We start from the raw sequence: 27,228 nt of genomic DNA, 5'->3' as shown, positions 1-27,228 counted from the left end.
TAAACCACTCCCTTTATAAATAATTTTTATGGACATTACGAAATGTACTTAACTGTCGGTGAGCAGCAACAAAAGAAGAAAGGTGGCTGCCAGTGTTGGAGTATTATGCATGTTCAACGTTCTAGATTTATTTGGATGATTCTATTCTAGCTGTTTCTTGTTGCTGCTGTGAGTTGCAATAAAGGATTATGATGCATAATATTGGCCTCCGGGCCTTGCAATAAAATTTGTTTTTAAAGGGAGTCGTGTATGCGTTCCCAGTTCAACTCAATAGATGTGGAGTTGGGTTCTTCTTCCCATTTCTTTTCATTTTCTGTATTGTTCTTTCCTGGCTAGGAGAGGAGTAATTTATATATGTTTGATACTGCATGGCCAGTTTTGAGGAGCTGTGCCAATTTGATGGGGAGGGAGGGGTCGACTAGGCTTATCAGATGTTTAGATTTATCGTGACTTGAAGTTTCAGAAACTTGTATAGGCCCATGTTAGATAGGTCCTTCTTGGTTGGTAATACAGAGAATGCCTTGGGTGAGTTGTCCCTACACAGGTCTTGGATCAGGTTAATACCTTTTTGAGACCTGTCTTGCCAGAAGATTAGGTTGTTATCTATTCTGAATTTGGGGTTAAACCAAATTGCAGTCATGCTAGGAAGGACGTATGCATTGACATGAAGGCAGGGAGGGGGGTATTCTTAAGTAGGTTTTTTTCCACTTCCAACCATACAGGGCGGTAATGTGAGTTCTCAAATAAACCATGCTGCTCCTTGTAAAACACAGGAAGGCTGTTTGATAGTGTCTAAAGTTGGGAAGACATATGCCTCCTCTCTTTTTTGTCTGTTTGAGTTTTACCAGTGCTATTCTGGATTTTTATCAATTGCCACATAAAATTGGTGAATGCCTTCTTTCTCTGGAAGTCTTCGGCTAGAGTCATCGGGAGCATACCAATAAGATAATTTTCTAAAGGCGCTATACGATCATTTTAATTGTCTCTACCCTTCCCCACCATGATAGAAATTTTGATGACCATCCCTCTAGTAGGTCTGCTATTTTCTTAAAGGTGGAATTTTTGTTCTCATGGAGTGTGGTAATTAGGTCATTGGCGAATAGTAGGCCGAGGTATTTAATTACTCCCGATTGTCATGCCAAACCTGTGTCTCCCAGAATTCCCTTACCTCCCAGGGAATTTAGAAGCTTGACTTCTGCTTTGTCTTTATTAAGGGTGTAGCCTGACATTTCAGAGAATTCCTGTATCGTGTTCATAATGGCCGGTATGGCAGTTTCAGCCTATCTAGTGATGATCAGTATGTCGTCCGCGTAAGCGGCCACTTTAAAGATGGTATTGCAAATCTGGAATCCTTATGTTTTCCTTCAAATGTTGGAGGAACGGTTCTATAGCCAATAGGAAAAGTGAGGGGGAGAGAGGGCGCCCTTGTCTTGTTCCTTGGTTTAGAGGTAGAGAGTGGGAGATCATTCCCTCTGCTCTTTCCTTGGCTTTAAGTTCATGATATAATGCCATGATCATTTGTCTTAGTTGCTTCCCCAAATTGAATTTTTCTAGTATCGCTTTCAGAAAAGCCCAATTTACTTTATCAAACACTTTTTCTGCATCTAGGGTGATAGCTACAGTGGGGGAGTTGGTCGGTTTCGCTTTTTCAATTGCATGGTGAAATCCTGGTGTTATCACTAGAGAGCCAATGTCTGAGAAAGCCTACTTGCAAAGGATGTATGAGTTTGCTAATATGTTTTTCTAAGGGAATAATCAAAATCATGGCTTTAACTTGCAATCAAGATTTATTAGTGAGATCGGCCTATAGTTATTTGTGAGTAGCGGGTCTTTATCTTCTTTTGGAATAACTGTTATAATTGCTTCTGCTGGTGTACCTGGGATTTTGCCTGTGCTCGCATATTGTTGGAATAGATTCAAGAGGGGTTGCCTTAATTGGGGGATAAATGTTTTGAAGAAAAGAATTGAAGCCATCCGGCCCCTGGGCTTTACCTACTTTTAGTTTTTTAACAGTGTGCCTATTGCTTGGAGGGTAATTGGGCCATTGATGGAGCTCATTTCCTCTTCAGATAAGGAGTTGAGTGAGATTCTGTCTAGAAATCTTGAACATTGCACTCATATCGCTATAAGGAATAATGAGATTATTTTATCACATGTAGAACGTGCATCTCCAACAGTTCACAAGAAATGTTTCATTACAAGATTATAAAGTTCACTCTTTATTTATTTAGTGTAATGGAAGATTCACCTAGAAGTCTGTTTTCTCTGGTTATGGCAGTACGTTAAGTGTGCGTAACACATGAACGATAGTCCATAAATCATTAAACGTTGCGTTGTGTTTTGAACGCTGGTCGAAGGGCAGACGAGGCACATTTGTTAGCAGTTGGACTTGGAAAGTAAGTTGCAGCAAGTTAATACGGAAAGTTCTGATAGCATTAGGCTGCAGGACAGTTCTTGATGAGATCCGTTTTCCCATTTAGATTTAGAAGCACATAACCACCTTGACACGATTGGTTGTTTCATGCGAAGGGCAGACGAGGCGCATTCGTTAGTGGTTGGACTTGGAAAGTAAGTTGCAGCAAGTTAACGGGGGAAAGTACTGATAGCATTAGACTGCGGGACAGTGGTTGATGAGATCTGTTTCCTCTTTTAGATTTAGAATCATATAACTACCTTGATGCGATTGGCTGTTTCATGTCTTTTAAAGGCATTGAAGTAAGTGTTGGAAGTTTCAAACGGGCACGTTTTTGACTTTATTTGTGGCAACATGAGGCAGCATTTTAATCTGTGCATATGTTTAATTTTATAGCTATACCTACCACATCGGTCGTCAAGGTTGACTGTGTACTGGGTAGGTGTCAGCAGTTGAGTTGGCCATGTCAAGACAAAATATAAGGGTGAACAGCTCAGTTTTATCACACCATGGGCACAAGCAGATTAGTAGGCACATAACTCAGGGTCACCATGGAGCATAGTGCATGAGATCAAGGGATGACTCACTTTTTTAATATCCACGAGGTAAGCATTGGCCCGTGAGCAACAGCATGAATTCAAGGCATGGATTTATGCACCTTTCATCTGGTGAAGGGTATTCACCTTAGAAGCTCTTACATATTGTTATTGAATTGATTTATATGGTAATTGTAAACCTTGTATTATTTGTTATTGTAGAGTTCCCCTGACAAAGGGATTCCCTTAATGCATTGGGAACACGGCACAAAAACCCGTACGTTAAATGTGAAATAATAAGAGTGTAATAAAAAATACTTGCATAGTACAAGATGACACCACTGAAATGTCAATGTGAAAAATGAATACTGTCACTTTTTCTTTTTCTTTTGACTTTTCTTTGGTTATTAGTAATATGGAATACATTGTTTCATAATGTATGTACAGGCTAATGAGCAATTGCTGAAAATGTTTATCATTTGGATTTATGAACAAAACATTTTCTCAGAAATAGCAGTGCGCCATATGGGCTTGAGTAGTGCACCGTGTGGTATGTGACAGGATCTGTACACATCTATTATTGTGGATAGAGCCATTATCGTCTTTGATGGCATTGATGCTGTTTTTCTGTAATTGAAACTTGAAGTATGAGGCTAGGGATTTCCCAGCCTTGTTAGCCTTGCAGAGACGCAGGCTTTTCTGCTTATTAACCCATACCCTTGCCCTAGTGCTAACAATCTTATTGTATTCGTATTTTGTGTTTAGAATTTTGTTTAGTGTTGATGGATCCTTTTTAATTATATGCTTTTTGTCTAGCTTCCATATTTCTTTTTCCAGGGTGAGTAGATTCGCATTGCTCTCTTTACTCATGTTTGATTTAATTTTAATTATGAGTCCCCTTAGTGTGGCTTTCAGTGCCTCCCATCTTGTAAAGTGTGATGTCTCGTTTTCTTTATTTTCTTCTAAGTAGTTTGTGATTGCTTCTTCTATAATTGCTTTATTTTGTGGTGTGGATAAGACGTCATCATTAAATCTCCATAGGGGATTTTTAGTGGGGGCATTGGATCTGTGATGGATAATGTTATACATGAGTGATCTGAGATTACTCTTGGTTCTATGGTAGTTTGATCAATTGTGCCAGTTGAGTTCCCTGAAATCGGGAGATAGTCAATGCGGGAGTATGAATTTTGAGGATGGGAATTTAATGTGTAATCCCTTTCTGTTCGATTTTGTAGTCTCCATTTATCTATCATATTAAATTTGCAACACAACATTTTGAGTGTTTTATGCACCTTATTCGGTCTGAAGTTACAGCTCGATTTCCTATCAAGGTCTGGGTCCAATGGGAGATTAAAATCTCCTCCTATTATGGTTGTTGCTGAGTCAGGTATCTCATTAATCTGTTCTCCAATTTCCTCCCAAAATTGTGGATCGTCATTTGTCAGGGCATATATGTTAACAATATAAAGGTCTGCATTGTTTCTAGACAATTTTGTTACAACCCATCTGCCTTGTGTGTCCGTGGTGTGTGAGGGTATATGTCTATTCTTGCTTTCCTAGCTATCAGTGTTAAGACGCTATTCTTTTTGCCGATTGACGCAGAGCCCACTACATCTATAAATTGGTGTCCCCTCAAAGAGTTGATCCTGATATTGTATAGTTTAGTTTCCTGTATTAAGATTATGTCTAATTTTTTTTCTGTATGTAGTCAAAGATACTTCTCCTCTTTTCTGGTTGGTTGAGGCCTTTAACATTTAGTGAGAATATTTTAGTCGTTTATTGCATTGTGGGTGTCATCTTTTCATGAGTGGAGTGTATATTGTATACTCAAATTTGTTTTCAGCAAGTATGGCAATATTAGTCGTTCAGTATATGAAAGACCTATTATAAATGTCTTTCCTACTCAGCTTTGACCACGTCTGTTTCTCTTTCTATTCTGAATGTGCCATGATCTTCTTGAGTCAGTGGACAACCAAAAACAAAAGTTGAATATGTTTGTTAAATTGTGTTGGCTAAAAAACCAACAAGGAAGTGAAAGCAAAAATAATGCAAACAATACAAATGCAAATGCAAATAATACAAAACCTTCTCTCCCTCTCCCCCTTATATGCCCTCCAATCCTCCCCCCAAAAGAAGTGTGAGACGTGGCGAAGCAGGAAAACTCTTCCATCTCGGGATTTCAGTTGAACATGGAGATTACAACTCCCTAAGTATATATTTATTAAGATAAGCCAAAGGGCTTGTAAGATAAGACATTTAAACTCGTTAGGCTAACCAAGATCAATAAACATAATTGTAAGATTATTCACATCGCTAGCTATTCAAGCGTGTGCTTTGGACTGACACAATTGTAGAATAGTAGAATTGTGAGATAAGCCAAAGGGCTTGTAAGGTAATTGTGTGATAAGTCAAAGGGCTTGTAAGATAAGAAATGTAAGCTTGTTGAGCTAGCTAAGATTGCTGAACACAATTTTATAATCATTACCTCACTTGCTATTTAAACTCAGTAGTGTCATCACTCCATCTCACGTTTGCAACATGATAGGTGAGGGTGTTGTATCTGTCTCTCCCCTTACATTGACAACATTTGGGTGGTCTGGGTCAGTATGTGTGTCAAGTTGAAAATCATGTAGTACAGCATCCCAGTTTGCACAATAGGGATCATGTAGAGTCCCAGGGTGTCCTTACTGTGCAACGCATCACCCTTAGCCCCGGCCCAAACCAGGAATGATTGTCTCCAAGATATCAAAGGATGTGAATCTGGCGACCTCCAGCACCTTATAAATAAGTGTTTGGCAATCAATAGCCCTAAATCAAGAAAGCAAGAGGTCCCTTACTTCTATGGAATAGGCCCAGGATGTGGGATACCGTGCATCCCATACATGCAGTTAATTGAGTCATTACATACTGCCAGTTGGTTGTGATAACTAGGCAAGCCCATAGCACGTGAAGGAGGTCAGCATCCAGAAAGTGGCATATGGAGCAGTTGGCATATGCGTGGTTCAAGTACCTGTTTATCTGGCTGGGGTTAAGTAAGCTCTCTGAGTTATTTAATATTGGATAAGGCAGAAATGGGTGTTCCTGGGGACATAAACGGGGCGTTCCAATATTGTGGCCAACTGCTTATCTGTACTTGAATGAGCAAAATTAGTGTCACGTTCCTTAATTCATGTGGATGAAGGAGTAAGGAGCGCTATGAGCTGCCTTTATAATTTAAAAAAAAAATTGAAGTCAGCCAAAGCCAAGGAATTTGGTGTTTGCTTGGCTTAGTGAATTCAGAAATATATTTTTGCATCAGGGCTGCTTTACAAAATTGACATATCCCCGACGGAGATGGTAGTTGTTAGAAATGGGATCTCTGGTTGGCTAAGACTTGCATCATACCAAAAAATACTGTGGGTCTAAAAGTTCTGTGTGAATACCTGATATATTCAATAGAGTGAAACCATCTGGGGTATACCCAAAAAGGTTGAATTCCCATCACCCACAAAGGTGGCTATTCATCATCTGGGAACTCTGAACTGAACCATAACAACCAACCACTTAGGTAATTATGGCGGTTATATGGTAGTCCCAGTCGTGGGTGACCAAGGGTAGGGTGATGGTTTGCAGTGCCAAGAATATAAAAGGAAGAAGTGCTATTAAAAATGGCTATCAAAACACAAACAATTTTATTCTGGTGCTGTCTTGATGCCACTTTAAAAACAGTGCGTGGACAGTGTAACAAATAACTGTCAGGGTGGCGGTCTACATGTTTCGGCTATCGGACTATGGAGTCCAAGCTCTCATCAGGACCTAATGCGCTACTGCAAAAACGTGAAAAAAGGAAACTTATGTAAACTAATAATTGGGATGAATTCCCAATGCGACCTGTTTATGCTAGTCCGTTTCCCTGGAGTTTTGGGGGGAAAAAAGGAACCTAGTTACAATGGAGAAAAGAAAATTCATAATGCATAAACAACCTTAGAGATAATCTAGTTCACACAAGACCACGAGTGAAACCCCCTACAACTACTAATACCCTGTGGAACTTGCCACCGGTACAGGGACATTTCCCATGTGGCCAGTGCTCTGTTTGTCCTCAAACTCAGTCCACCAAAACCATTGATATTGGTACCAATTCACCATGGATCCTGAAAAAGCACACAAATTGCAATACAGAAAGGGTGATCTATCTCATAACCTGCCCCTGTTCATTGCGATATGTGGGTATGACCACACGAAAGATCAAAACTCGCATCAACGAACATAAGAGCACCATTAGACGGAATAAACAAGCCACCAAACTCACCAACCATTTTCTGTCTTTGGGACATAAACCGGAGGATTTGAGATGGGTGATCTTAGAACAACCTTTCATCCCCACTCATGTCACAGACATCAGTAGATTCTTGTTCATAAAAGAACAAAAATGGGTGTTTAAACTCAAGAGTGATCTATTGGGTCTGAACGACGATATCCCATGGTCATCCCTGTAATTTTGCGAGACATCAACACATGATGCACCTTCAAACGTTTTGATCTCTATCATTCTTGCACACAGGACACTACTCACTTTATTTGGAGTGTCTACTATGAGTAAATTGTCAACATCCCCTCCGAAGGGATCTCTGAGTACTACATATGGCATCCCAATTCCTCAATTACGTTAAGGTTTCAAATCCCTAATTCTGACAAATACGTGATAACACATGAGGATTTACTCTTTGATAGCCGTTTTAGACTGACACCACCTATGGCATTACTAATCAACACCATCGGTTATCACGTGACATCGCACTGTTTACATCCTGAGTGTGACACCATCACAGCATATATAATTATAATTTATGTTAAGTGGCCTTTCGTATGACTGGCGCCTTGTTGCGCACCAGTTTACTGAACAAAACACCTTGACTGCACCTCTTCGGCAGACACTTCAATATGTCGCCGAAATACGTCCTATAGAGGAACTATACTAACAACTACATTACCCAAGTTCCCTTATGCGGAAACACCAGACAAGCTTTTTCGTCCCTTTGAGCGCTCCCTAGAAAGTGACGAGGCTGGACGCTCATTGGTCTTTATTAGGATACTCCCCCGGCCGGTCCGCCACCTCCCCTTCCAGCTCAGCTGCTAGCGCGGGGTACCGACGGAGAGGTGAGTCCTATCCTTTTGTCATCCGATTTTTTGAATTTTGAAACTGTACTAATACTATATACACGAGCCATAGGTGAGGCGTGAGTTTTTAAACGTGATACTGCACGCCTTTACGTTTTTCTAGATTAAGCCCGAGCCTTCACCGCTTCAGTGACCGAGCATTATGGCTGCACTAACAAGGGACTTAATGCGAACCTGCAAGACTCGTTTTGCATTTTTGACCCGCTCCCAATCGTGTGCCAGCACCACAGTGCACTTTTAAATATGCTAGCATATACACACATCTGTGTTTTTACCGTCTGATTAGATTTGACTAGACTGCTTGATTCTGCCATTTCTTCATAGTTGCATTTTCAAACGACACCTTGTGGAAGTTTTTCTCCCTCCCCCCACTGTAACAAAATAGGATAAACTACCCAGGGGCTATTTACTTTACGCATTGATACTCTCTTCTTCATAGAGCGGTGCCTCCAGTCCTGAGCGGATGCCAGGCGAGGCGAGGTACATACCCGAAAATTGACGGGTAAGTACATAAGCAACTTTTTGATATGCCTATCACTTTGTGTAAACAATACATCTACTAGTATTGTGCAAATGACCGCTAGTACACTACATCTAGCCGTGTTCTGTGTTGGATACTGATATTGTTCAGAAATGAATGAATTTTCTTTTCTCCATTGTAACTAGGTTCCTTTTTTCCCCCCAAAACTCCAGGGAAACGGACTAGCATAAACAGGTCGTATTGGGAATTCATTACAATTATTAGTTTACATAAGTTTCCTTTTTTCACGTTTTTGCAGTAGCGCATTAGGTCCTGATGAGAGCTTGGACTCCATAGTCCGATAGCCGAAACATGTAGACCGCCACCCTGACAGTTATTTGTTACACTGTCCACGCACTGTTTTTAAAGTGGCATCAAGACAGCACCAGAATAAAATTGTTTGTGTTTTGATAGCCATTTTTAATAGCACTTCTTCCTTTTATATTCTTGGCACTGCAAACCATCACCCTACCCTTGGTCACCCACGACTGGGACTACCATATAACCGCCATAATTACCTAAGTGGTTGGTTGTTATGGTTCAGTTCAGAGTTCCCAGATGATGAATAGCCACCTTTGTGGGTGATGGGAATTCAACCTTTTTGGGTATACCCCAGATGGTTTCACTCTATTGAATATATCAGGTATTCACACAGAACTTTTAGACCCACAGTATTTTTTGGTATGATGTTTGTTGATTGGGGATTCATACTGTAGCTGGTCTCTAAACATATCCCTTGGACCCTCCCTACCCACACTTTCCCTCTTTGTGTAGGGTTTTTCTTGTATTAATGGCTAAGACTTGCGCCAAAGCCAGGCAGAGACCACCACTCTAAGTCAGGGCTGGGGAGTTACACGCCAAAGACAACCCCTGCTCACCCCCTTGGTAGCTTGGCATGAGCAGTCAGGCTTATCCCGGAGGCAATGTGTAAAGCGTTTGCGCGCGCACACAGCAACAACACCCTAGGCCCACCACAAAAGAAACTCCACACAAGGTTATATATAAAAAATAGCCTTTGTATTATAATAAACACATTAGATGATAATCACATAATTTACACTCTGCCAACTGGCACTGGGCAGAATTTTACAGGGGACTATTTACACAAGACAGGGCCACATGGACCACTGTCAGAGTTAGCACAAACCACCAATTGTAAATGTAGAACATATACCAACTGTAACACAAATTATAACTGTAGAGCACAACCAGTAACTACTGGCGCAATAATGACCTCATCAGTATCATAATAGAATCAGGTATAAAACCTATCCTGTATACATCACAGGGGCATAAACACATTATGCAATTTCTCATAAGTCTAACGCATTAGACCTTACCTCCTAAGTATAATTACACTAGGGGCGTATATCACACAGGGAAGTATAAACTCCCTAACATAAACCTAAACAGGTAAAACAACCTCCTATGCAGAAATCATATCTAGAGGTATAAAGCACCGGGTGCGCAAAACATACTACCCACGGTACATTCCCTAACACCATAAGCATTAACACAGGGTGCGCAAAACATACTACACACAGTACATTTCCTAACACCATAAGCATTAACACAGGGTGCGCAAAACATACTACACACAGTACATTTCCTAACACCATAAGCACTAAACCACAATAGTACTTCCATCACATTAGGGTCCAGGTTGTGCCAGGACCTAAACGTAGCAGCTGCCCACTACTTGCTGGGCAGCTGGGGACAAGAACAGGGCCTAAACGCTGCAGCTGGCACTAAGTGCTGCGCAGCTGTGGAAGTCAAATATGAGGACATCAATGGGCCCCACGTTGGAGCCATCTGGCTCAGAAAACAAACATGTCCCCGAATGAACTGCGGGGGGGAGGACAAAAGGGGCCCTGGCACAACGGTGCCTTCTGGGCCCCGTTGGGGCTTCTTAAACTATATTGCCCTCATCGGTACAGCTGCCCACTGTCAGGTGGGGCAGCTGGGAACATCACCACTGGTAGTGGCATGGGGGAACCGCACGGGCCCCTCTGGGCCCCTATAGCACCAACAGACAAAACATGCCCCCTTCGTTGGAGTGACCCCCTATCAGACGGGGGCCACTCAGAAAATAGTCCAGCACAGTACCGCGATCGGCATTAACAATGCGCCCAGCCTCCCCCGTAGCCGTCTCAACTCACCGGCTCTTGACGGGGGGAGGACTTCTCTCTTCTGCCGGCACCGCGGGGCTCCCTCCTCACTCCAGGAGTCCCGCGTCGAGCATCTCGGGGTACCGGCATTCCCCTCTTCACCCGGGCCCCCTCCTGGGACCCGGGACTCGTCACCAGTACTCAGGGAGGCGGGGTAGGCTCCCGTCCTCCCCAACACGCAGCACAGCTACCGGACGCATTTCCGCTTCCGTCCAGCAGCCCCGCCCACAACCAGGCGGGCCGCGGACTTGGTGGCAATCTTCGAACGCGGCTCGGGCCGCGGCAGGGAAACGCGGGGTGGGCACCCGCTTCGGTTACAAGTTGAAAAGCGCCATGAGGGGTAGGCTCCCTCCAAATTTGGCGATAAAGCAGGGTGGGCTCCTGCTTACAACCAAATAATTAAATAGGCGGAGTAGGCTCCCGCGTAGTACACCAGCAATTGTGGGGTGGGCACCCGCCCTTGAATACAAACGCAAAGCGGGGTGGGCACCCGCTATCCTCAACAGCACAAAGCGGGGTGGGCAGCCCAGGCTCACGGTGTGGGCCCGGCTCGTGGTCAGAGCGGGTCACACAGGTGCGGGCAGCCAGAACAGTGTGCCCTTCAGAGAAGGGCGAAGCGGGTGTGGGCAGCCCAGCGACACAGTGTGGGCACGGCTCGTAGTCATAGCGGGTCACACAGGTGCAGGCAGCCAGAACAGTGCGCCCTTCAGAGGAGGGTGAAGCGGGTGTGGGCAGCCCAGCGACACGGTGTGGGCACGGGTCGTGGTCAGAGTGGGTCACACGGGTGTGGGCAGGCACAGGTCGGCTTTGCAGCAGTCCAGAGATACGGGACACACTTGGGGGCAGCTGGCTTCCAGGCCCTTGGAGATCGCTGTGAGCACAAGTTCATCTTCAGAAAAGAAAAGCAGCAGGTCTGTCAAACAGCAGCCAGTCTTTGTGGGGCAAGGGGCCATGCAGGGCAAGGCTTTCAGGGCAAGGACAGTTTCCCAGCCATCCTCAGGCCAGGCAGACAGGGCCCAGGGAGGCAAGCCTTCCCCTGAGCCCCAGCAGCAGCACGCCCCTGGTAGTTTCTAGTCCAAGAACAAGAACATTTTCATGGGGTCACAGCCCCTCTTTTATACACAAAATCCTTTGTCTCCAAAGGTGCAGGGAAGGGGCGAACCAGATGCAACTGGTTCCTGAGCACTTTGTTTTGCTCAGCCCCTCTCCCTATTCACAGGACAGGCCAGGGACATTAGATGTACCACAGGGGGTGGAGCCAGCATTGTGGAGGGAGAGGGAAAGCCCAGCCCTATTCAGGTCCCAGGTGTACTCCTCCCTGCCATCAACATGCAGCTCTCTCCATTCACCACCGGGGCAGACCCATCCTGACTCCTGGAACCAGGCACACCAGCCAATCACAAGCCAGACAGTCACTTCACATTTATTCCACAGATATGCCAGCTTCTAGAAGTGGCACTTCTACACTAGACACAGTAACGCCGCACACATCATCGCGCAGCATTGAATCTCACGAGTTCGCACATACCAAACTCGACCCTGTACTCCTCTCACATCAGGACTTAACACAGTCACTCAGATCCCCATGCATTCCTATGGGGGGGCAGGTCAGTCTCACTAAAACATACACAGAGCGCACGCACTTTCCACTGGGGCACAGTGTAAAAGCGCCTAGAGGCCTAAACCCACTAATACAACATAGGAAAAAGGCTATGATAAATGCTAAAAGTTTTAGGGGTGAACTTGCCAGAAGGGCCAAGTCCAACAGTAGTGAACCTGGGCCTATATGTAAATCATGGGTAAACATGTTTTACTCATGAAAGAAACCGCAGCCACATCTCTCTTTCCTTGTATGAGAGGAACAATGGCTCATCATGAAAGCAAGAGTATGCATGTTTGTAGTATGCAGTACAATCCACACCTCAGTTGCAAGGAATGCATAGTCCTTGCAATGCCCTTGCATCCAATATGATTAAGAGGATCTAATTCACTTCTTTGACAAGTTCTTCAGGTGCAGTGACAAAGGGTCAGATGTACAAAGCTTTTTCCTGCTCACAAACGTCCCGATTCAAAGAATCAGGTTATTTGAAACCATAAAAAAAGCATTTTCTGATGTACCAAACCCTATTTGCGATTCGGTAACCTATTACCAAATGGCAAATAGGATTTGCGATTTGGTGTTTGGAAGGGGCTTGTTTAGTGTGTCCCTTCCTAATACTGAATTGCTTTGGTACGTAAGAATGTTTTCTGCCAGACTTGGGATTCTTATTTTGTAAAGTATACTGGGCGTAAGCCCAAGGTATTTAGGGCCCTACAACAGCTCTTGCAGAATCATGGTCTTGTTGATGGATGGAATGCTGTGAATCACGGCGATCCAGGGTACACATAATATTCATCCCCACACAATAAATTTGATCGGTTAGACTATATCTTTTTACCTCGGTTGATGACCTCTGGTGCAAAGATGCAGGTATGGCCCTGTATCACATCGGATCATGGACCTGTGATATTGGATCTTGTTTGCCTTTGTCTTTCAAGGGAACAGCGATCCTTTACATTTAATAAAAAACGTCTACGAGATGAGGAATTTATTCGACATATTCGAACTTGGGTTACACTGTTTATGGAGAGTAACAGAGGGTCCGCTACCCTACCAATAGTCTGGGATTCATTGAAAGCAGGTCTAAGGGGTGAAACACTCAGTTATGGATGGGCTAAGCAGAGACGACAGAAGGCTAGAATGCTTGGTTTGCTTGAGGACCTAAAGAAAGCTGAGCGGCAACTCATACAAGCGGTTAGTGCTCAAGTTGATAGCCAAGAAGCACAAACTAAGACTGCACGCTGTAAGGCCAAGATCAATGGGGTGTGGAGTCAGGAAATTGCCGATCAATTTAAAACATATAAGGAAGAAAGATATGAATATGGGGAAGCAACTGGCAGATGTTTACCTCAGAGAATGCGTGGTAGACAAGCCTCCCAGCAGATTGAAATTCTCAAAGATGGTAAAGGTGGCACAGTTGAGACTACGGCAGGAATACTGGATGTATTCCAGTCTTACTATAAGGAGTTATATACCCAAGATCCAGTCGAGCATGATAATATAGTGAGGTTTTTACAGAATTTCGACTTAACTGAGCTTGGTTTAGTAGAACGAGAAGCACTAGAAGCCCCCATTACTATGTTGGAACTTCAGACAGCATTGGATGGTCTAGCGCCAGGGAAAGCTTCCATTGGAGATATATTGGATAGTTTTTCTATTATAAAGGAAGATATGCTGGCTACTTTCATAGAGGCTCAGCACTGGAACCCTCCACCGTCTTGGGACGCCGCCAATATTGTGATTTTCAAAAAGGACAAGTCTCTTAGGCTCCCGGGGTCCTATAGACCCATATCACTAATAAACGCAGACAGCAAGGTGTATTCAAAAATGTTTGCAACTCGGCTGGTGCAAGTTATACCTCCGTTGGTATCTAGATATCAGTATGGCTTTCTGCCCGGTAGGAGTACTGTTAATCATTTACATAGGGTGATAGCACTGTTAGATTATGCTACAGTACAGAAAAAGCATATAGGCTTAATTTTCTTAGATGCTGAGAAAACGCTTGACCGCGTATCGTGGTCATTTCTTTGGGCTACAATGCAAAAGATGGGGTTTGGACCTCATTTTTTGCAAGCGCTTCAAACCATGTATAAACATCCATAGGCCAAAATCTGTGCAATGGGGATGGAGTCAGCTTTTGTATATATAACTAGGGGAACCCGGCAGGGATGCCCCTGTTTGCCGTTACTTTTCGCTATTTATATAAACCCATTGCTTCAAATGCTGGAAACAATGAATGGCATACAGTCAATGGTAGTGGGGGGGCACCAAGTGCGTGTCTTTGCTTAGGCTGATGATATAGCGGTAATTACATCTGATCCTGAGCAAGCATTAAGGGAGATTGAAAACCAGACACAATATTTTGGGGCAGTGGCCGGGTATAAGTTAAACATCTCTAAAACCCAGGTTGTATGCACTGAGGGACTCTGTCCTGGAGAAGCTCGTGTTACACCAGAAGCGAGATATTTGGGTATTAAGATTAGGATGTCACTCCAAGAGATTGTTGAAGTTAATTGGGCAGACATATTGTTATCGACAAAAAGACAATTGGAACAAGTTGAGTGTCTTCATTTATCAATGGTTGGGCGCTGTAATGTTTTAAAAATGTGTATTCTTCCTAGGGCAATGTATTATTTTAGGATGGTACCGTTAGAGCTGACACAATTGCAATTATCACAGCTCGAGTCTCTGGCAGATAGGTTTATTTGGGGCCAGAAGAAAACTTGGCGTGTTTCAAAATATATGTCGTTACCACTTCGTCGTGGGGGGTCCCGAATTTTACATTTTATTATTTAGTTTGTCTATTACAGAATATGTAGTGTTTGGTGACCGAGATGGAAGTGCGACCATTTGAAGCTCCCAATATATATCAAATGTTAATAGGGACTCAGGCGAGTGAGGCTTTATTCAAGTTTTATGAACCAAGCTACTTCAAAAGAACCCGATTTAAAATAATCTGGGCTGCCCGCAAGGCTTGGAAAGTGATATGTAAAATTATATCTATAAGTCGTATAGGTTATTATACGCCTTTCAACTCTACGGAAACATTCCCCTCGGTTTTTTGGGACCTAAAGATGGATACTTGGAGGGTTAAGGGGATATCATGCCTAGGGGGCATTTATAGTGCAGGGATAATTGTTTCTTTCTCAGATTTAGTCGAACAATATAAGTTACCTAAGAACGATTTTTTCAAATTTTAGCAAATTCGCGATTTTATTGTCAAACATTGTAGATACACGCCTATGACACCCAATGATTTAATAGAGGCCTTGATTAAACGAGCTAAGATTGGGGTATTGTAAGATATATTGTTGGAGACTCAGCGGGACGATATTGAGATGCATGAGGTAAAGTGGCGCGAGTGATTTGGGAACACTGGTTCCTATGTGCAACAATCAATAGATATGGCCACTAAAGTCATGCTGACCGCAAATTTACGTACCCAACATTATAAAACTCTGTTTAATTTATATCATACCCCTGTGAAAATGATGAAGTGGGGTGGACTCCACGATGGGAAATGTTTTAGGTGTTCGGCAGAGAATGCTGATATTGTACACATATTCTTCGATTGTATAGTCTTAAAACAGTTCATAAGGAGCATCTCGGAATTCTTATCACAAATTACAGGGGTTAATGTGTGAATATCTAGAGAGATAATGCTAGTAGGTGAGAGTGAGGGCTATGAACCTACTCAGAGTTGCTATCCTTTTCGTTATCTTTTATTTATGGTTTCCGCTGTCACCCGACTATGTGTTGCTTCTATGTGGCTCCAATCAGAGGCGCCATCATATGAAATGTGGCGTGCAAAGTTTTACAATGTATTTAATTTGGAATTCAGCCTGTATCGTATAAAATCGATGAGGAAGAAACAATTAGGGATACAAATTTGGCAGCCTATGCTCCAACATATGGAGGTGTCGATGTGAAATTAATTGTTTATAGTGTATTCGTGTACCCCTTTTTTTTTGTTGTCTGCTGTTTCATACTATCTATGTTTTGGTGTTATCACTTGCAATCGTGTGATATTCCTACATTATTTATTAAGAGGATTGATGTATAAATCCTACATGCTATGTACTGAATAATAAAGTATTAAAAAAAAATGTTTTCTGCAATGTGCTTGACCAATGCTGGAATCGGTGTGTGAACTTAGAGTTGTTCTTTGTCAGACCGATGGGAGAAAATGTTTTTCCTTATCACTCTATTGCTTCAGGTAATATCCAATTGGCTGTGCCCAGGCTCTCTGAGTCTGCACCCATTTGAATTGTCTTCCAACCACTACAATTCCACTGCTGTCATGTCTTTGAAGTCACAGCTAACACTAAAATTTCAGTTGCTCTAGTCCCTGAAGATGGAAGTGTGCCCAGTGGCTAGTCCCGGAGCTGTCAGTAACTTTATCAACTGAAAATATCAACTGTAACAGTACATTTGTGTGAAACCAGACCATGGAATTTAATGTCTTTAGACCAGGCAATTGCGGCGCAAGCCCTACTCTAGCACCATTTGCCCTCTTGCATGAACTTTGACACCTACTGGGCTCTACTTGTTCTCCCCCGAATTGTGTCCAGTATCCGGTAAATCAATTACCTCACATTAGCATTAGCAGCCCCATTTACTGGATACTAAGATTCTTAAATTTATAAAACCTCATCTTGAATTCCTACTTGAAGTCTCTTCTTGGAGACCCTGTTGGCGACTGGCAAACTGGTCAGATTCTAGGTGAATCTTCAGGCACATCCACCTTAGCGAATGTGTAACTGTAAGGGAGTGTCTCCCTGATCTGCTGGTAGGTGAGAGCATTAGGCCTCATTCTTTCTTCATGGCATGATTGAGTAGCTAGGCATTCGTGCGAATAGCCCAGCGAAGGCCTCAGACTCATGTGGGCTTTTGAAAAAGGCAGAAACATGTTGGCATTACTGTAAGGGAGGATGGATCATGATTACCCGTCATGGTTTGATTTTAACCATATCTAGGGTACTCAATTATTAAGAGGAAATCCCTTGGGTATAACCTAAGTTATTTTTGTCTTACCTGGATCCCTACTATTATCCAGTTGTTATTTACATAAGAACTCTCATGATTGGTTGAGTAGGCACATATGATGAGGCACGGCAAGACAAGTTGTGGGCAAGGCGTCCAATCCTAGATTTCTCCTTGCTGTGCCTCCCCTGGAAAGGCGTTGCATTTTGACGGATTTCCTTGTTCACCAATCTTGGTAATTCTGGGAATGCGCCAAAATCCATAGGAGGATGCGTGGGAACACTCACGCTCCACCCATGGAACGCCTTCCCAAGGCAGAGTAATGCACACAGGTCCAAACAAGGTGCCTTGCGTGGCTTGGTAAATCTCATTCCAGGTTTTGTATCGCCCAGCATCACCTTGCGTGGCTCAAGGGTGATGCTAAACCTCGATAAATATGACCACTAGTGAATAAGACGTCCAGTAGGATATAAGGGTAAGAGTGTATCATCCAGCAATCATGTCAGTGGAACCACTGTTTGAATGTATTTCAGGTCAAAGGCACCAATTTATTGCATCAATTTCCATTTGACAATTGATCAAGCAATAGGAAATGTATCCTCAAGTAAGAGACTTTGAGAAGGTGAGAAAAAAGACAGACAGGCCCAAATTAGTACAACTCAAATCAGAGATCAAGGTCAGTATGCAACAGCACGTCACCGTTCTGAAGAGATGGCAGGTCTACTTCTTGCAATGCCAAGTCTTTTTTTATAAAAAGAATGGGACGGATTTGCTTCAGAAAAAAACATTATAGTATCATACTATTCTCTGCATAATATGGGCCAGTATCAGAGATATTTGCGCTCAGTAGAGGACCAGTACCCAAAGTTTAGAAGCACGCAAAGGTCCAAATGTGTTACACCTATGGAACTCCACCAGGCATATGTTATGGGAAGGCAAGGACTGTTTAGTTTAATGGTATTTTAGAAGATGGTTTAAAAGATTGTGTTGATATGTTTAGTTTGTGCTATGACCTCCAGATAGGATGGTGATAGCTAGGACACCTGTGATCTCTTACCAGGAAATGCTCACTAGGCCAACATACATGAAAGCACCGTGTGGCATGCAGAGCTAGGCTCATAATCCACCTGAGAGATAAAATCAAGCCAGGTTTTCAGGATAACCATCAAATACATAAATAATCTCCACTGAAATGTATTATATTTAAATGTGACTCAAACGTAATAATTGTTGAGATTCTGAAAACTTGATATTCAATGGGGTGGGAAGTTCCACCCCACTACAATGAACAAACCAGGGCCAGGAACAGATGTGGGTCTCCACAGACCAGCATTTACTAGGTAATTAGAAATCCATTCATCTGAACACAATGAGAGTAGGTTCCTATACAGTTGATGACAGACCGTAGAACCCTCTTCTACCCCTTAACATCTCTGCCCGACTTGTTATAAGCATTTCTAGCCCATGTCAGGTGGAAATTTCATTACTTTCTACAAGGTAGTTCCTTCTCAATGTATGGATCATGTTGCCTTTAGGAGTTATAATGGTCTTACTTGTAATACTAGATTTCCTAGGACAGTAATGGCCAAAACAGGGTGCAGCTTAATGTAGAAATGACCAAAGGAAGCTGGCATTGATGCAACTTAAATAGAAATTACCAAGGCGATGCTGCCAGTAGCGAAATACACTCTTTCTTAGAATCAGGCTAATTTGTAAAATTTGTGCTTGATTTGTAATAAAAACAACAAGAAAACAAGATTAGATGCAAAAACTTTTTCGTAGGAACTTACCACTGGCATTGCCAAATTCTTTGGTTGTTGAATGCCAAGTCTGCTTAGACTTGGTTCCACCTCTTACCGCTTTCTTCCACCACCCTATACATCAAGTCAAGCTAGTGTGTTAAACAAAAGTACCAATGGCCATCCTGTGCAGCTACTGGCACAAATTAAACCTTGGTGAACATGTATTTTCGAGATTACCTGTATTTAATATCTGAAAAGTGAGTAATGTAACTCTAATTGACATAACATTATCAATCTTCAGAAAATGTCCTGTGAACACCTCAGTACTCATCACCACTCCCACCCACAAGGCAGAACACACCCTCAACCCCATCTTCACAGGAGGGAACAACTTCTGCCTCAGCCACACCACGCAGCCCATCTGGCCGGACCACCACTGTGTACACTTCTCTTTCAACACTACTACCACTCACAAACCCACTCCGCGCCCACCACGAAGGAACTAGAGCAAGGTCACAGAGGAACATCTCAACTCCACCCTCATCCACAACCCTCTGCGCCTCGACCAACACCAAGTCTGCAGCCAAGGAACTATGCCAATGGATCATCAACTGCGCAGACAAGCTCACACCCCTCCGCAACCCCGACAGACCATGCCCCTTAAAGGCCACCTGGTTCACCACGACCTCCAAGAGGCCAGACGTTGCTGCAGACGTCTCAAAAAAGAATGGCGGAACAGCAAAACCATGGAAGACCAGACCACCTACAAGAATGCCATGACAGAACACCACCAACTCATCAGACCCGCCAAAAGGACCTTCATCCGAAACAAAATCCTCCCCAACTCCAGCAACTCGAAGGAACTCTTCAGCATCATCCAGCAATTCACCAAATCCCCCAGCGAAGCCACGGACATCACAGCCTCCCAGGACCTCTGCAACAAGCTCTGCTCCTACTTACACTTGAAAATAAAGGCCCTCTATGACAACTTCAGCAAACAGATACCAGAAACCACCCTTCCTTCCAGTGACAACAGCCAGCCCACCATCACCGCCTGGACCCCGGTCACCACCGAAGACACCACCATGACCATGAAGAGCACTCACTCAGGGGCCCCCACAGATCCCTGCCCGCCACACATCTTCCATAGAGCCACCGCAGAAATAGCGCCCGAGCTACCACGCACCATCAACGCCACCTTCTAATCCTGCACTTTCGCCGATGACTGGAAATGCGCAGACGTCAAGCCCTTCCTCAAGAAACCCTCTGCAGACCCGACGGAGCTGAAAAACTACTGACCTGTTTCTCTCCTTCTCTTTATAGCCAACGTCACCGAGAAGTTTGTCAATGCCCAGCTGACCTACTTCATCGAAGAGAACGCCATCCTCGACTCTTTCCAATCCAGATTCAGCAGTAACCACAGCACTGAGACCGCCTTCCCGGCCGCCACAAATGACATCCGCGCGCTCCTCAACCAAGGCCACACCGCTGCCCTCATCCTGCTAGACCTCCCAGCAGCCTTCAACACCGTCTTCCACCACACTCTCGCAGCCAGTCGCCGGCATTCAGGGAATTGCCCTTGACTGGCTCTGCTCCTTCCTCGCCAGTAGAACCCAAAGGATCAGAATCCTGCCATTCCTCTCCGAACCAACCAAGATCAACTGTTGAATACCCCAAGTATTATCGCTCAGCTCCACACTCTTAAACATTTACTTTGACCCCTCGCCGCCATCGTCAGTCAGCATGGACTCACCATAGTATCCTACGCCGATGACACCCAGCTCATCCTCTCCCTCAGGAAGAACCTTGAAACCACCAGACTCAGATACCATGAGGGGATGAAAGACATTGCAACTTGGATGAGCAGCAGCTGCCTGAAGCACAACTCAGAGAAGACAGAAGTCATCGTACTTGGACCCACCCCCTCAGCTTGGGAAATGATCTGGTGGTCCACCATTCTCGGTAACCCCACCCCCACTGACCATGGCCAGAGCCTCAGCATCATACTCGACTCCTCCCTCACCATGGCAAGCCAGGTCAACATAATCGCCTCAAACTGCTTCAACACCCTCTGCATCCTCCGCAAGACCTTCAAGTGGATACCCCCAAAGCCAGAAAGACCGCCACCCACGCACTCATAACAAGCAGACCGGACAACGCAAATACCCTCTATGCTGGAATTAACAAATCCCTGCTATGCAAACTCCATACCATCCAGAACACCGCAGCCAGACTCGTCCTAGGCATCCCACGACATGAGCACATCACCCAACACCTGCTAGACATCCACTGGCTCCCCATCAAGAAGAGAGTAGCCATCAAGCTACTCAGACCAAAATACCTTAATGAAAGATTCTGCTTCCACATACTCCAAAGAAACCTCTGCTCCGACGACCTAGCCCTAGCAGAAACCCAAAGCATCTGCAGAATCAGAGCGGGTGGAAGAGCCTTCTCCTACATCGCGGCCAAGGCCTGGAATTAGCTCACAGTCAACATCACAAGCTCCCCTACTCTGCACACCTTCAGGAAAAGCCTCAAGGCCTGGCTTTTCGGATGACCCTGAGCTGCACCCCCCCCTAGCCCCTGGAGACCCTCTCGGTGAGTAGCACCCTTTAAAATTCACTGATTGATTGATAGATTGAGCACACCACGCTGGTTGGCTGAATGAAGGTCAGCACTGAGCAGAAATAGGCACAACAAAGGTGAGAAACAAGCAGAAAGACGAAGAATAAAGGTCAGAAATTAGCAGAAAGAGCATGATAAAGGTGAGAAACGAGCAGAAACAGGCAGAATAAAGGTAAAAAAAAAGCAGAAACAGACAGAATAAAGGTCAGCAATGAGCAGAAAGAGGCAAAATAAAAGTGAGAAATGGGCAGAAAGAGGCAGAATACATGTCAGAAATGAGCCCAAAGAGGCAAAATACAAGTCAGAAAAAAGCAGAAATTGGGAAAATAGAGATCAGAAAAGAGCTGAAAGAGGCTAAATAGAGATCAGAAACTAGCAGAAAAAGGCAAAAGAGAGATCAGAAACGAGTTGAAAGAGGCAAAATAAAGGTCATAAACCAGTAGTGTGCCAGGAGGCGCGTTTGCAGGGTGATTGAGAAAAGGGGAAGAGCCTCAGATGAGCTGTCAGCAAGCCCGCTGTGGGAGACTTACTGAAGGCAACAAAAGGGGCGTCTTGGCCTTCAAGCACCCTCGACAGCAAAGGGGACTTCCTCACCCAACCAGTAACGCTCCAGGAATCGCATTTGCAGTGTGGTAGAGAAAAAGAGACTAGGTCTCCAACGAGGGCTCAGTAATCCTACTGTGGAGGACTTACTGGTGGCAACAATGTAGATTCTTGTCCCCAAGTACCTTCAGCAGCCAAGGGGGCTTCATTCCTCAACCAGTAGTGCACCAGAAGGCATGTTTTCTGAGTGGTTGAGAAAGAGGGCGGGACCTCGATGAGGTCTCAGCAATCCTGCTGTGAGGAACTTACTGGTGGCAAAAATAGGGGTTATTGTCCTACTGTGGGGGACTTACTAAAGGCACAAATAGGGGTTCTTGGCCCATAAGTACCCTTAGAAGCCAAGGCGAATGAATCCCCTGACCAGTAGTGCGCCATGAGGCGCGTTTGCAGAGTGGTTGAGAAAGGGGGAGGGCTTCCAATGATGTCCTATCAATCCTGATCTATGGGATTTACTGGTGGCAACAACCAAGCAGCCAAGGGTACTTCATCCCTCAGCCAGTAGTGCACCATGAGGTGCATTTGCAGAGTAGCAGAGTTTTTCAGTAACTGTGGAATTCCGCTGAGTGAAACTCCATGCGCTCCGCCCTGGCTTAGCAGAAAGATTAAAAAAAAAGGTCAGTAATTAACTGAAAGAGGCAAAATAAAGGTCAAAAGTGGGCAGAGAAAAGAAAGAAAACAAGCAGAAATGAGTACGCACACACTCAAACATCCAGTGAGACACTCACGCACTCACTCACAAACCCACTGAGACACTCATGCACTCACTTGTACACTCACTCTCAAAGGTTACAGGTTACAGTTAGGAAATAGCATTAAAAATCATAGAAATTCACTGAAAAAAAGCAAAGGATACAGGGACGTTATAGTTAGGAAATATAATTTAACCCCTTCGATGCTCATGACGGAACGGTTCCGTCATGAGCATCGGTTGGGCTGTGCTCATGACGGAACCGTTCCGTCATGAGGACAGCCCCTGGGGGAAGCGCTGGCGCTCCCCCCCTTGCGCATCGATCTTGCCCCCCTTTACGGGGGTGGCAGCGGAAGAGCTTCCGCTGCCACCCCCGAGCCACCCCACGCTTTCTGATGACGTCAGCGCGCACAGCGCGCGCCGGCGTCATCAGGAAGCGTTGGACGCGCTGGAATCCATTTCTTCCAGCGCGTCGAAGGCAGCAACAGGTAGGTTCCCTTGTCCGGTGGGGGCCGCGGGGGTGATTTCTTTTGTATTGAGGCATCGGGGGAGAGGAAAGAGTATTTCCTCTCCCCCGATGTCTCAATACAGGGCATTCCTGATCCACGATCGCGCACAGCGTCGCGATCGTGGAGTAGGGATGCCCCACTAGACACCAGGGATTTGTTTTTTTGAATTTGGGAAGCGACCCCTTAGGCAAGGGTCGCTTCCTTGGGGGCAACATTTTTCGAAGTCTTTTCTGCCCCCCCTGGGGGCAGATCGGTCCACTTTCTGCGTGTTTCTGCCCCCAGGGGGGGCAGAAAAGCCCACTAGACACCAGGGATGTCGTTTATGTTATGTAGGAAGCGACCCCTTAGGCAAGGGTCGCTTCCTTGGGGGGCCAAATAATACGAAGACTTTTCTGCCCCCCCTGGGGGCAGATCGGTCTTCTTTCTGCCCGTTTCTGCCCCCAGGGGGGGCAGAAAAGCCCACTAGACACCAGGGATGTCTATTTCGTTATGTAGGAAGCGACCCCTTGGGCAAGGGTCGCTTCCTTGGGGGGCAAAATAAATCGAAGACTTTTCTGCCCCCCCTGGGGGCATATCGGTCTTCTTTCTGCCCGTTTATGCCCCCAGGGGGGGCAGAAAAGCCCACTAGACACCAGGGATGTCTTTTATGTTATGTAGGAAGTGACCCCTTGGGCAAGGGTCACTTCCTAGGGTGGCAAAATAATTAGAAGACTTTTCTGCCCCCCTGGGGGCAGATCGGTCGTCTTTCTGCCCGTTTCTGCCCCCAGGGGGGGCAGAAAAGCCCACTAGACACCAGGGATGTGTTTTTCTTTATGTAGGAAGCGACCCCTTGGGCAAGGGTCGCTTCCTTTGCGGCCTAATTATTTAGAAGACTTTTCTGCCCCCCCTGGGGGCAGATTGGTCGTCTTTCTGTCCGTTTCTGCTCCTGGGGGGGGCAGAAAAGCCCACTAGACACCAGGGATATAAATATTATTGTAGGAAGCGACCCCTTGGGCAAGGGTCGCTTCCTTGGGCCCCTAAATTTTTTGAAGACTTTTCTGCCCCCTCTGGGGGCAGATCGGTTTTATTTTTTTGCCGTTTCTGCTCCCATTGGGGGCAGAAAAGCCCACTAGACACCAGGGAATTAGTTCAATTAGAAATTGAAGTGACCCCTCGCTTCCAGGGTGCAATTTGTTATATGTATTTGGCTCACCCGCCCCGGGACTGAGTAGCCTTTTTTTTCCTGCTGTTTTCTGCCCCACCTGGCACACAACCCGATTGACCATTTGGGTAGTGACATGGCATGTTATAATGTTTATTGTTATATTTTTTGTGATTTCCAATTGTAATGTTTTTTTTTTTGTTTACTTTTTTGTTCTAGGTGAAGGCTTTTCTTCTTTTCACGTTGACGTTTTGGTACTGGTGGTTCTGCTGTTTGTGTAGTTTGGTAAGAGACTGTTTTTTTGTACAATGTAAATGTGTTTGATTTCTCTGCCTGTTTTTTTTTTGCAAATGGTGTAATAATAGCAGTATGTTTGGTTTTTGAGTGTCAACAACTTTTTGCATTGGTGCTCGATGTGTATTTTGTTGTCTTGTGAGTAATTTGTTTTTTTTTCTTCTTTCTAGTTTGATATCGTTGGTCTTTGCTGTGTCACTGCAGAGTTTGTTTCTGGTGAGTGCAGCTGTCTCTTGTAATTGGATTGTATAGTTTTTGAGTACATTGATCTTTGTGATAAAAGGTACACATTTCTTTACTTACTTGGTTTGCACATTGTTGGTTGTTGTTGACTTGTTTGTGCAGTCTTCTATCTTAGTAAGTATAATGGCTAGCCGCAGGATGACTGCTCAGCAGGTTGTTGGTTTGCTGTTTGAGTCTTCCTCTGATATTGGGTCAGAGACTGACTCTGCTTCTGAGGGAGAGGAGGCAGGGGACGATTCTGGCAGTGAGTTTTCTCTCCGTATGGGGTCATCGGATGATGAAGATACTCTTAGTGCGGATGAAGTGCCTGTGTTAGAGGAGGAGACTGATGTGCCGATAGTGCGGCAAGAGGCATCTGGGCTGCAGCCTGCGGCTGCAAGGCTTCCCGTTGGTGTAGTGCGGCAAGAGGCATCTGGGCTGCAGGCTGGGGCTGCAAGCCTTCCCGTTGGTGTAGTGCGGCAAGAGGCATCTGGGCTGCAGGCTGGGGCTGCAAGGCTTCCCGTTGGTGTAGTGCGGCAAGAGGCATCTGGGCTGCAGGCTGGGGCTGCAAGCCTTCCCGTTGGTGTAGTGTGGCAAGAGGCATCTGGGCTGCAGGCTGGGGCTGCAAGTCTTCCCGTTGAAAGTGATGACCTCTGGGTTGCCCCTGGCATGGTGCAGCCGGAATTTCCAGAGTTTACTGGTGTTCCAGGGTCTAGAGTGAATACTGAGAACTTTTTGCCTGTAAATATTTTTCAGTTGTTTATGGACGATGTGTTTTTGGCAGAGATTGTTGAGCAGACTAATTTGTATGCCGAACAGTTTTTGAGGGACAACAGTGCCAGTCTTAAGCCACACTCTAGAGCTACCCGGTGGACTCCCACAAATGTTGAAGAGATGAAGAAGTTCTTGGGTTTAACTTTTTTGATGGGCTTGCTAAGGAAGCCATCATTGGCTTCATATTGGTCTAGTAGTCCCTTGATGGCAACGTCTATTTTTCCGGCAGTCATGAGTCGTGACAGGTATTTGCTTCTGCTTCGGATGATGCACTTTGTTGATAATGGTTTAGCGTTGCCACGAGATCACCCTGATTGTGACCGTCTTTTTAAGATTAGGCCTGTCCTTGATCACTTTGTTGATCGATTTTCTGAGATTTATGCCCCTGGTAGAGAAATTGCAGTGGATGAGTCTTTGGTGTTGTTCAAGGGCCGCTTGGTTTTTAAGCAATACATTCCTAGTAAGAGGGCACGCTATGGAATAAAGCTGTATATGCTGTGTGACAGTAGGACTGGATATGTCTCTAATTTCAGGGTGTACACCGGAAAGGAATCTAGGTTTAACCTCCCTGGTTGTCCGTCCACTTTTGGAGTGACTGAGAAAATTGTTTGGGAACTTGGTAGAGGATTTTTTAACAAAGGCCACCATTTATATGTAGATAACTTCTTCACTGGTGTGCGGTTGTTCAGGGAATTGGCCAAAGTGGACACTTTTGCTTGTGGCACAATCCGCTGTAACCGTAAAGGTTTTCCGAAAGAACTTGTTTGTCAAAAGCTTGTGCGGGGACAGTGCAGTGCGTTGCGTTGCCAGGAGCTTCTTGCTGTGAAGTTTACAGACAGGAGAGATGTCTACATGCTGACTTCCATCCATGATGAAAGCACTGCACCTGTGACTGTTTGGGGTCAGGTCGCTGAAGTGCGCAAACCTGTGTGCATTTTAGACTATAATAGGCACATGGGTGGTGTTGACAGAGTAGATCAGAGGTTGGAACCTTACGCTGCTCTTCGTAAGGCTTACATTTGGTACAAGAAGTTGGCTATCCATCTTTTCCACTTGGCAATGTTTAATGCTTTTGTTGTGTTCCAGGATTCTTGCCCTGAGTCAAAGATGACTTTTGCTAAGTTTCAGGAGTCTGTAATAGGCAGCCTTGTTGTAGTGGAACAGGCAAGTGTTCCTAGAGTTGGACTGGTGGAGGATGTTGCTAGATTGAAAGAACGCCACTTTCCAGATCACATTCCTCCCACACCCGC

Source organism: Triturus cristatus, chromosome 11 (genome assembly GCF_964204655.1).
Source record: "Triturus cristatus chromosome 11, aTriCri1.1, whole genome shotgun sequence".
NCBI classification, from domain to species: Eukaryota; Metazoa; Chordata; class Amphibia; order Caudata; family Salamandridae; genus Triturus; species Triturus cristatus.
The sequence above is the reverse complement of the archived record's forward strand: the minus strand, read 5'-3'. Positions refer to the sequence as shown.